Raw genomic sequence first — 8,515 nt, 5'->3', positions numbered from 1 at the left:
AACAATTTATGCACGTCTTTGAACCAAGTTTAATTTCATTTCTTGATTATCTGTCTTGCCATATTGTTTTGGAAAGTAAAGTAGGTAATGAGGATACGCATCCTGCACAAGAACAAATAAACACAATGGGGAACGATAGCTCGCTACAAGAGGAAACTGAATATATTTAATAAGAAAGAATGAACAGTTTACCAACCCAAAGTGTTACAATTAAACAAGACAACAAATAAACACAAATCCCTACCGGCACACAACCCAACTTGAAAAAAAGGCAAGGGAATGTGCCGGCATGGGAATCGAACCCACGACCTTCCGATTTCTAGACGGACGCCTTATCCATTAGGCTACCAGCTCCCACTGATTAACTAACGGTGGTTAAAACTGGGTCTAATGTTATAGCAGTCATGGTATACAATACACACACACAAGTATTACGCAAGTACGCATGTGCAGGAGATCATTTGGAAAGTACTTGGTAATTAGGGTGCATCAGATGCCCCTCATGTCAATGGATTCATCTGTCCCTAGTCTTAAAATGTTCCTATTGTCACAAAACTAACATGTGCCAAGTTTGAATTAATTCAGAGGTCGTCCTGAGGGGCCACCGAGAGCCTAAAGTTATCGAAATTGTTCGATCGGCTTCTAATTGGAATTGTACAGGGGTCAACGAACTTTACTACATAGGAACACACATTGTAACTTTAGGCTCTCGGTGGCCCCCCAGGACGACCTCCGAATTAATTCAAACTTGGCACATGTTAGTTTTGTGACAATAGGAACATTTTAAGACTAGGGACAGATGAATCCATTGACATGAGGGGCATCTGATGCACCCTATTGGTAATGAGTGAAGTATAAACACCCCCCCCCCTGTTTCAGTAGTAGCAATTATGGTCTTTTTGCATAGGCCTACTGAATATGCAGCAAAACGGCTTCATGCAGATTAACAATGCCTATTAACTTTAAAACCCATTTTTGAGCCTTTTTGAAGAATTTTGGATACAATTTCTAGACTTTGCAGGCGCCCAGAGGATGTTTAAAGACATTCCCACAACCCAATGGGGTTTCTGACCTTGTATGTCTGGCTTTTGTACACATGTGGTACAGTTGATCATACCTTGCATTGGGATTGTGTGCAAATATCTGGTGTTTTCATCCTATTATTTATCATTGAAAACATCGAGACATCGAACATGAATGTTTTCTGTAAGAAAATCAAATATCAGTCATAAGTCTCGACTATTAGCTCATTGGCTGCAGTTTTAAAATTACCATTTTGTGTGTGTGGCAATGGGGACTTTGCCTTTAAAATTAGATTATATTGATCAAATTTCCCAATCATAGTGCATTGTAGGAATGCCTTTAAGCCTCCTCTGGCAGGCGCCTGCTCGGCCAATAAAGCATTTTTCCCAATGATAATTCATCAGGGTGACTTTTCGTAATCCTTGTTTATCATCATGATTGAAATAGAACACATATCTACCGACCATATCTACCGACATGTTCACTTTAAATCACTCAATATCAGCTCATATAAATTCGACAAGTGTCTTCAATGATAACATGCAGAAAAAACCGGACATTTCATCTCAAAAGCAATTCTCTGTGGCGGATGAAGACAACTTCCGATTTTGAAATGTGAGTGGTGAATTTAGTATATTTTTAGGCCATATTTTTTGCACCGCGAAATAGCGAAAAAAGTCAACGGTCATCGATATATGCCGACAGATGTTTTGGGATCTATTGAAACGGAGCTTTAATTTGATACCAAATTTATTTTTCCAAGTATTGCAGGGACGCCAGGAATGACGCTCGAAGTAGGCCAAAATCACACGTTATCCTATGGGACGCTTATTTAGTGTTTCGCCCCCTTGTAAAGGCCGTCGTTATGAACGCGTTCTTTTTACATTCTTCGCGTAAAATAAGAAATGCGCGTCATGAAATGTGTTCTATTTCAATCATGATGATAAACAAGGATTACGAAAAGTCACCCTGATTGGGGAAAATGCTTTATTGGCCGAGCAGGCGCCTGCAAAGTCTAGAAATTGTATCCAAAATTCTTCAAAAAGGCTCAAAATGGGTTTTAAAGTTAATAGGCATTGTTAATCTGCATGAAGCCGTTTTGCTGCATATTCAGTAAAAAAAAAAAAAAAGACCATAATTGTTACTACTGAAACAGGGGGGTGTTTGTACTTCACACTCATTAACAAGTGCTTTCCAAAACAAAATGGCAAGACAGATAATCTAGAAAAGAAATTAAACTTGGTTCAAAGACGTGCTTAAATTGTTGTCTGTCACTAGTTTGAGTGAGTTTTGTGCAAACTCTCGCATATTGGAGGAAAAGTCGAAATATGCGATTTTCCGCGTTTCGGCACTGATCTTTAAAACAACATTTCTCTTGAACGAAATGTCGCAGGGACATGAAATTTTCGGTGTTGAGCTACAAATTTTCTCTAATTTAATTAATAAGTGACAAATGTGGATTTTGAAAACTTTTAAATCCTTATAAGGGGCGCAACACTAAATCACTACGCATTTTATGTAAGAACGAAATTCGGCTAATATAGTCCATAGTGAGTATGACATTGTAGCGACCATATCTACCGACATGTTCACTTTAAATCACTCAATATCAGCTCATATAAATTCGACAAGTGTCTTCAATGATAACATGCAGAAAAAACCGGACATTTCATCTCAAAAGCAATTCTCTGTGGCGGATGAAGACAACTTCCGATTTTGAAATGTGAGTGGTGAATTTAGTATATTTTAGGCCATATTTTTTGCACCGCGAAATAGCGAAAAAAGTCAACGGTCATCGATATATGCCGACAAAAGTTTTGGAATCTACAGAAACAGAGCTTTAATTTGATACCAAATTTATTTTGTCAAGTATTGCAGGGACGCCAGGAATGGCGCTCGAAGTAGGCCAAAATCACACGTTATCCTATGGGACGCTTATTTAGTGTTGCGCCCCTTGTAACGGCCGTCGCTATGAACGCGTTCTTTTTACATTCTTCGCGTAAAATAAGAAATGCGCGTCATGAAATGTGTTCTATTTCAATCATGATGATAAACAAGGATTACGAAAAGTCACCCTGATTGGGGAAAATGCTTTATTGGCCGAGCAGGCGCCTGCAAAGTCTAGAAATTGTATCCAAAAATCTTCAAAAAGGCTCAAAAATGGGTTTTAAAGTTAATAGGCATTGTTAATCTGCATGAAGCCGTTTTGCTGCATATTCAGTAGGCCTATGCAAAAAGACCATAATTGTTACTACTGAAACAGGGGGGGTGTTTGTACTTCACACTCATTAACAAGTGCTTTCCAAAACAAAATGGCAAGACAGATAATCTAGAAAAGAAATTAAACTTGGTTCAAAGACGTGCTTAAATTGTTGTATGTCACTAGTTTGAGTGAGTTTTGTGCAAACTCTCGCATATTGGAGGAAAAGTCGAAATATGCGATTTTCCGCGTTTCGGCACTGATCTTTAAAACAACATTTCTCTTGAACGAAATGTCGCAGGGACATGAAATTTTCGGTGTTGAGCTACAAATTTTCTCTAATTTAATTAATAAGTGACAAATGTGGATTTTGAAAACTTTTAAAATCCTTATAAGGGGGCGCAACACTAAATCACTACGCATTTTATGTAAGAACGAAATTCGGCTAATATAGTCCATAGTGAGTATGACATTGTAGCGACCATATCTACCGACATGTTCACTTTAAATCACTCAATATCAGCTCATATATATTCGACAAGTGTCTTCAATGATAACATGCAGAAAAAACCGGACATTTCATCTCAAAAGCAATTCTCTGTGGCGGATGAAGACAACTTCCGATTTTGAAATTTGAGTGGTGAATTTAGTATATTTTTAGGCCATATTTTTTGCACCGCGAAATAGCGAAAAAAAGTCAACGGTCATCGATATATGCCGACAAAAGTTTTGGAATCTACAGAAACAGAGCTTTAATTTGATACCAAATTTATTTTGTCAAGTATTGCAGGGACGCCAGGAATGGCGCTCGAAGTAGGCCAAAATCACACGTTATCCTATGGGACGCTTATTTAGTGTTGCGCCCCCGGAGCAATTCCATGCGTTTTCCGCGCGTCTTTATCTATTTAGAATGCACGCGAAGAAAAGAGGAGGACATCAACAAGCGCGTCCATGGACGCCGTCAGGTTTTTCGCTGTATGTGCGTTTGCCGCGAATAGGCCTGCTTTTATTTCCAATTTAATAAAAGTTCCGATTTTGGTAGAAGTTTGAAACCTTTTGATATGAATAAAGAAGAGTTTCAAAATATTGAAAACATTGTTTATTGGTGTTTAAATTACACAGAAGTTTTTCAATTTCATTGTTATTTTTTAACCATTTTTTTTTGTCATTTAAATTCAAGTTTTGGTCTTCAATTTTAATAAAATTACATCAAAAATTAGATTTAAACTATTTAAGTTTCTAGTTTGCTTTATTTATACCACTGTCCAGTATTTTAAATTTTTATAACATTCAAAGTTTAATTTATATTAATATTTTATTTCAAATAGCCATTCATTACATTTGCTTTTTGGACAAAACTGGGTAAAAGTGACGCGGGGGGGGGGGGGTAGGCCTACTTGATTGACATTTCTTGTCTTTTTAAATATTCTGCAGGTACCGAGAATGTTTTAATTTTGAAGTTATGCACTTGTAAAAGATGTTCAAAGAACGTTTACTCTTAACATCTATTAATATCTTCATGAAAATAGCAAATCAGCAACCATTGTGCATTCATGTGCATCAAAATGACGAAAAATGGCAATTGTCTGCTATCATGCTTGTGCTTGAAATCGATATCCTATCTAAAGTATGAAATAAAACCCCAAATTTCTTACAATTAATTCAAAATGTAGTGAAAAAGATAACAAAATCATTTTCAAGGCCTAAAAACGATGTTTTAGCCTCTTCAAGGGTTCATACCACTAAATCCGCCGGTGAAGCGGTTTCCGGTAAAAGTTTATCACGACTATAGTCCCAACTTTGCATAAAAAATGTGCAAAATCGGTACAATATTAACAATTTTTGTGTTGCAAGTCGTGTTTTGCTAGAACTTGTGAATGTGATCTCTACTAATTTGAATAGAAAACGCGAAAATTTGAGTGATGTTTACGATGATGAGCGCATGAACACACGAGGTCAAAACGCGGTTAGCAGTCGGACGTAAACACGGGAAAATCGGGTCTTTTTATATAGCGCTATTTTTCTCAAAAAGTAGACCTAAAATATGGTGTCATTTTCAGATATGTTATGCAGAATTTTGTTTTGATTAAGATGATATCAAATATATATTTCAAAGTAAGACGTAACTCGACTTATAGCCTAAAACGTGACGCCTAGTTTGCACGTAAAGTCTATGTTAAGCTATTTTGTGGCATGTACCCTAAACCGACATAGGAAAACAGCAGGCCGGAAGGATCAGCGAAATTTACTGTCAGCCCTATGATAATACGGAAAGAAGGAAAGAGAGGACAAGGTACATCATTCACGCCCGGTGCATTCACGGGGTTATGATAACGGTGAACACGACAAAAAAGTACGAGTATACGGGTTAAAGTAACTAAATGAAAACGGGAACAAAAGAAAGGAAAGAAAGAAACCAATTAGGAAATGTAAGGAAAAAAGCTAAAATAATTATAACAGAATTAAATAAAGATGGAAAACGGTAAATCACAAGCAGCAAAAAAAAAAAAAAGCTAAAACGGAAATGTAAAAAAGGACAGATTTAGAAAACAATGGGAACGGGGTTAAATAAAATACATGGAAAGAGAAAATCACAAGGTAAGTAGCAAATATTTTTTAATAGGAACAAAGTAGCCCCATGTAGAAGAAACTGAAAAGAAAGAAAAAAGGAAATGTAAGAAGGGATAGATTTAAATAAAATGTTCCTTTTCAATTACCCTCTGTTCAGTAATTTAGTGAACACTCCATTTACTCATCTAGCAAGTTCTCATTAACTAAACCTTAATGAATTCATTCATAATTTATTTTATTTTATTTTCAATCATCAAACTACCAGCTATCCCACCATTTTATGTATTGCTTTTTCTTACTTGTAGTACTGATAGGGTATTTATATCAACACGATATGGTCACGTCATACATTATCTTTAAGCAATCGTCCTAATGTCTTATTAATTTGTACAATCCGCCCTCTTCATCACTACATAACTACAATATTTCCTACGCATCCGAAAACCTATGATCAAATGTCAAAAGTGTCTAATTTAGTTTTTAATATTTTGTGAGAAGCGCCCCAACCTCTTGAACCAAAATGTGATTTCTGTGAATGTATCTTTGTAGTAGCTTTTGCTGCAGAGTAGTGTGATTACAGTTGGTTTTTGCGGAATATCAAGTTTAAACGACTTGTTTTCTCAAAAAAGAGTCATTTTCATTGTCTTCATAATATTAGCTTGCTAATGATGCGATGTTGTCCAAGCAATATATATGCCCTTTAAAGACCCATTCGGTGATCCCAGCGCAAGAGTAAAAAAAAAAAATTGTTTATAAATTGTTTAAAAGTGAAGGATAAGTCATTCAAATTGTCATTTGGTATTTTTGAAATGCCAAATTTGGCAAAAAACGAAGAAAACAGCAGTACTGACTAAGTTGAAGCCCCATTCAAATACATGTAGCTAATTTAGATACTGTCAGTATCTAAATTACAGATTCGTGTAAAATGTCTTATTTTGTCTCGGCTGAACCATTCGCAGGCTATGTTAGCACATCTATGTAAATAACTAAGGTACCAAAATCTGAATTTTGATGATTTTTACGATCGTCCGGATGAGCAATCACTGAATGGGCCTTTAAGAATATTGTCAAGTTAAACATATATTTATGGCATTTATTGTTTAACCTGTGTATCTTGTACAATGCATGTAATTCAGCCGTTGGCTGCAAAGTCCGCTTTTTAGATCAAAATCAAAGAAAATGCAAAGATGAATTTTATAATATAGGTTTCCCCAGAGTATTTCACACTTATATCATTCATATTCATAAAAAGGACAGTTTAAATTCGTCCTAAAAAATCGAAGTCGCACAAACTCAAAAGCAATTTTATTATTAGGTCATTGAATTTCATATTTGTATCAGTATATTTCACATTTGTATCATTGATATTCGTCAAATATGTGGTTAATTTCGTCTCGCGTGGAGGTGGTTTAATTATCGTAAAAGCAATTTCGCCTTTTGTCATATTTTAATACAGGTCATTTATATTCGTCAGGTGCTAAATGGATGTATAATATGTCTATTTAAAAGAACAGTATAAACATGTTTATAAAAAAAGGCTTAAAAATTCCTCCACTTAACAGACCCTTTCCCGGGTGTAAGAGGTTGGGGCGCTTCTCACAAAATATTAAAAACTAAATTAGACACTTTTGACATTTGATCATCGGTTTTCGGATGCGTAGGAAATATTGTAGTTATGTAGTGATGAAGAGGGGCGGATTGTACAAGTTGTCATGTGTGGCAAGATTAGATAAAGGCATACAAACTAGGGTATGAGATATTAGGAATTATTTCCTAGCCTCTTAACCACACTTGTTAACCACATATAGCTATTCAAGACACAGGATATGCAAGTTATAAACTGTGCATATGAGATGTGGGTGCAAGTGGCATCATTTCACTGCCGTGAAAAAAAATTTGGTTTATTTCGGGAGTGCTCACCGAAACACCTCCTATACTAAATTACACAAGTTTCGTACTTATGGCCCTCTACTGTATTCATAATCATGGCTCTAAACTGCTCTAAAATGTCGTTTTTGTCCATAACTTAACAGAATGTTGTATGAGCTTCACACTGCTGATTAGAGATCAGATAATATCCTTTTGAATCAAAATAAAATTGTTGATAAAGATGTTGGGTTATTTAGGGAGTGGTCACTGAAAACACCTCCTATGCTAAATTACACAATTTCGTAATTATGGCTCTCTACTGTATGATACCGAGTCCGTTTTTGAGTTATGAGACAAAAACGAAGTTTAGATGAAATATTTTGAATTTGGTAAAGACAATCATCGAAAAAGGTCTTGGAACGCCTGCGTGTAAATAACGGAAAACTGTCCCCCCCTCTCCCCCGTGCAATGTTGAGAAATGCCAATGTCTTCAGCGGTTTCCCAATGTGTTCCAGCATTGATTGATGAGAGGGGAAGGGTATAAATCATTGTTGTAGATGTCATATTTGAAACACAATATACGTCATTTCTATGATCATAAGAAATTCTGCACGGAATTTCTACAGAGTGTGACTTTTTTCGAAGATTGTATAAGGTATTTAAATACTTTTGGTGATTGGTGTTTAATAATGCCCGTCTGCATGATCTTACCTCTTCGGTTGTTGCACAATCGGCTAAACTCGTGTTCAGCGTTCGTGCACCAGTCTGCCCTATAGCAAGATAGAATAAAAGAGAAAATTAAGTCCAATAGATTGCCGTAACTAAGTTTGCAAATCATGTTAATTTGCCATT

At 36.0% G+C, this 8,515-nt stretch overlaps 1 non-coding gene across 1 annotated transcript; it reads right to left on the bottom strand.

The window, feature by feature from the left end:
* Positions 1-280: 280 nt before the first annotated feature.
* Trnas-aga (transfer RNA serine (anticodon AGA)) lies at positions 281-354 on the bottom strand. Its single transcript has one exon. It is a non-coding gene; the product is annotated as a tRNA-Ser (tRNA).
* Between the last annotated feature and the right edge of the window lie 8,161 nt (positions 355-8,515).

The sequence above is a fragment of the Amphiura filiformis genome, unplaced genomic scaffold, assembly GCF_039555335.1.
Source record: "Amphiura filiformis unplaced genomic scaffold, Afil_fr2py scaffold_32, whole genome shotgun sequence".
Lineage (NCBI taxonomy): Eukaryota > Metazoa > Echinodermata > Ophiuroidea > Amphilepidida > Amphiuridae > Amphiura > Amphiura filiformis.
Note: the sequence above shows the minus strand (reverse complement) of the source record. Positions and strands in the feature narration are given on the sequence as shown.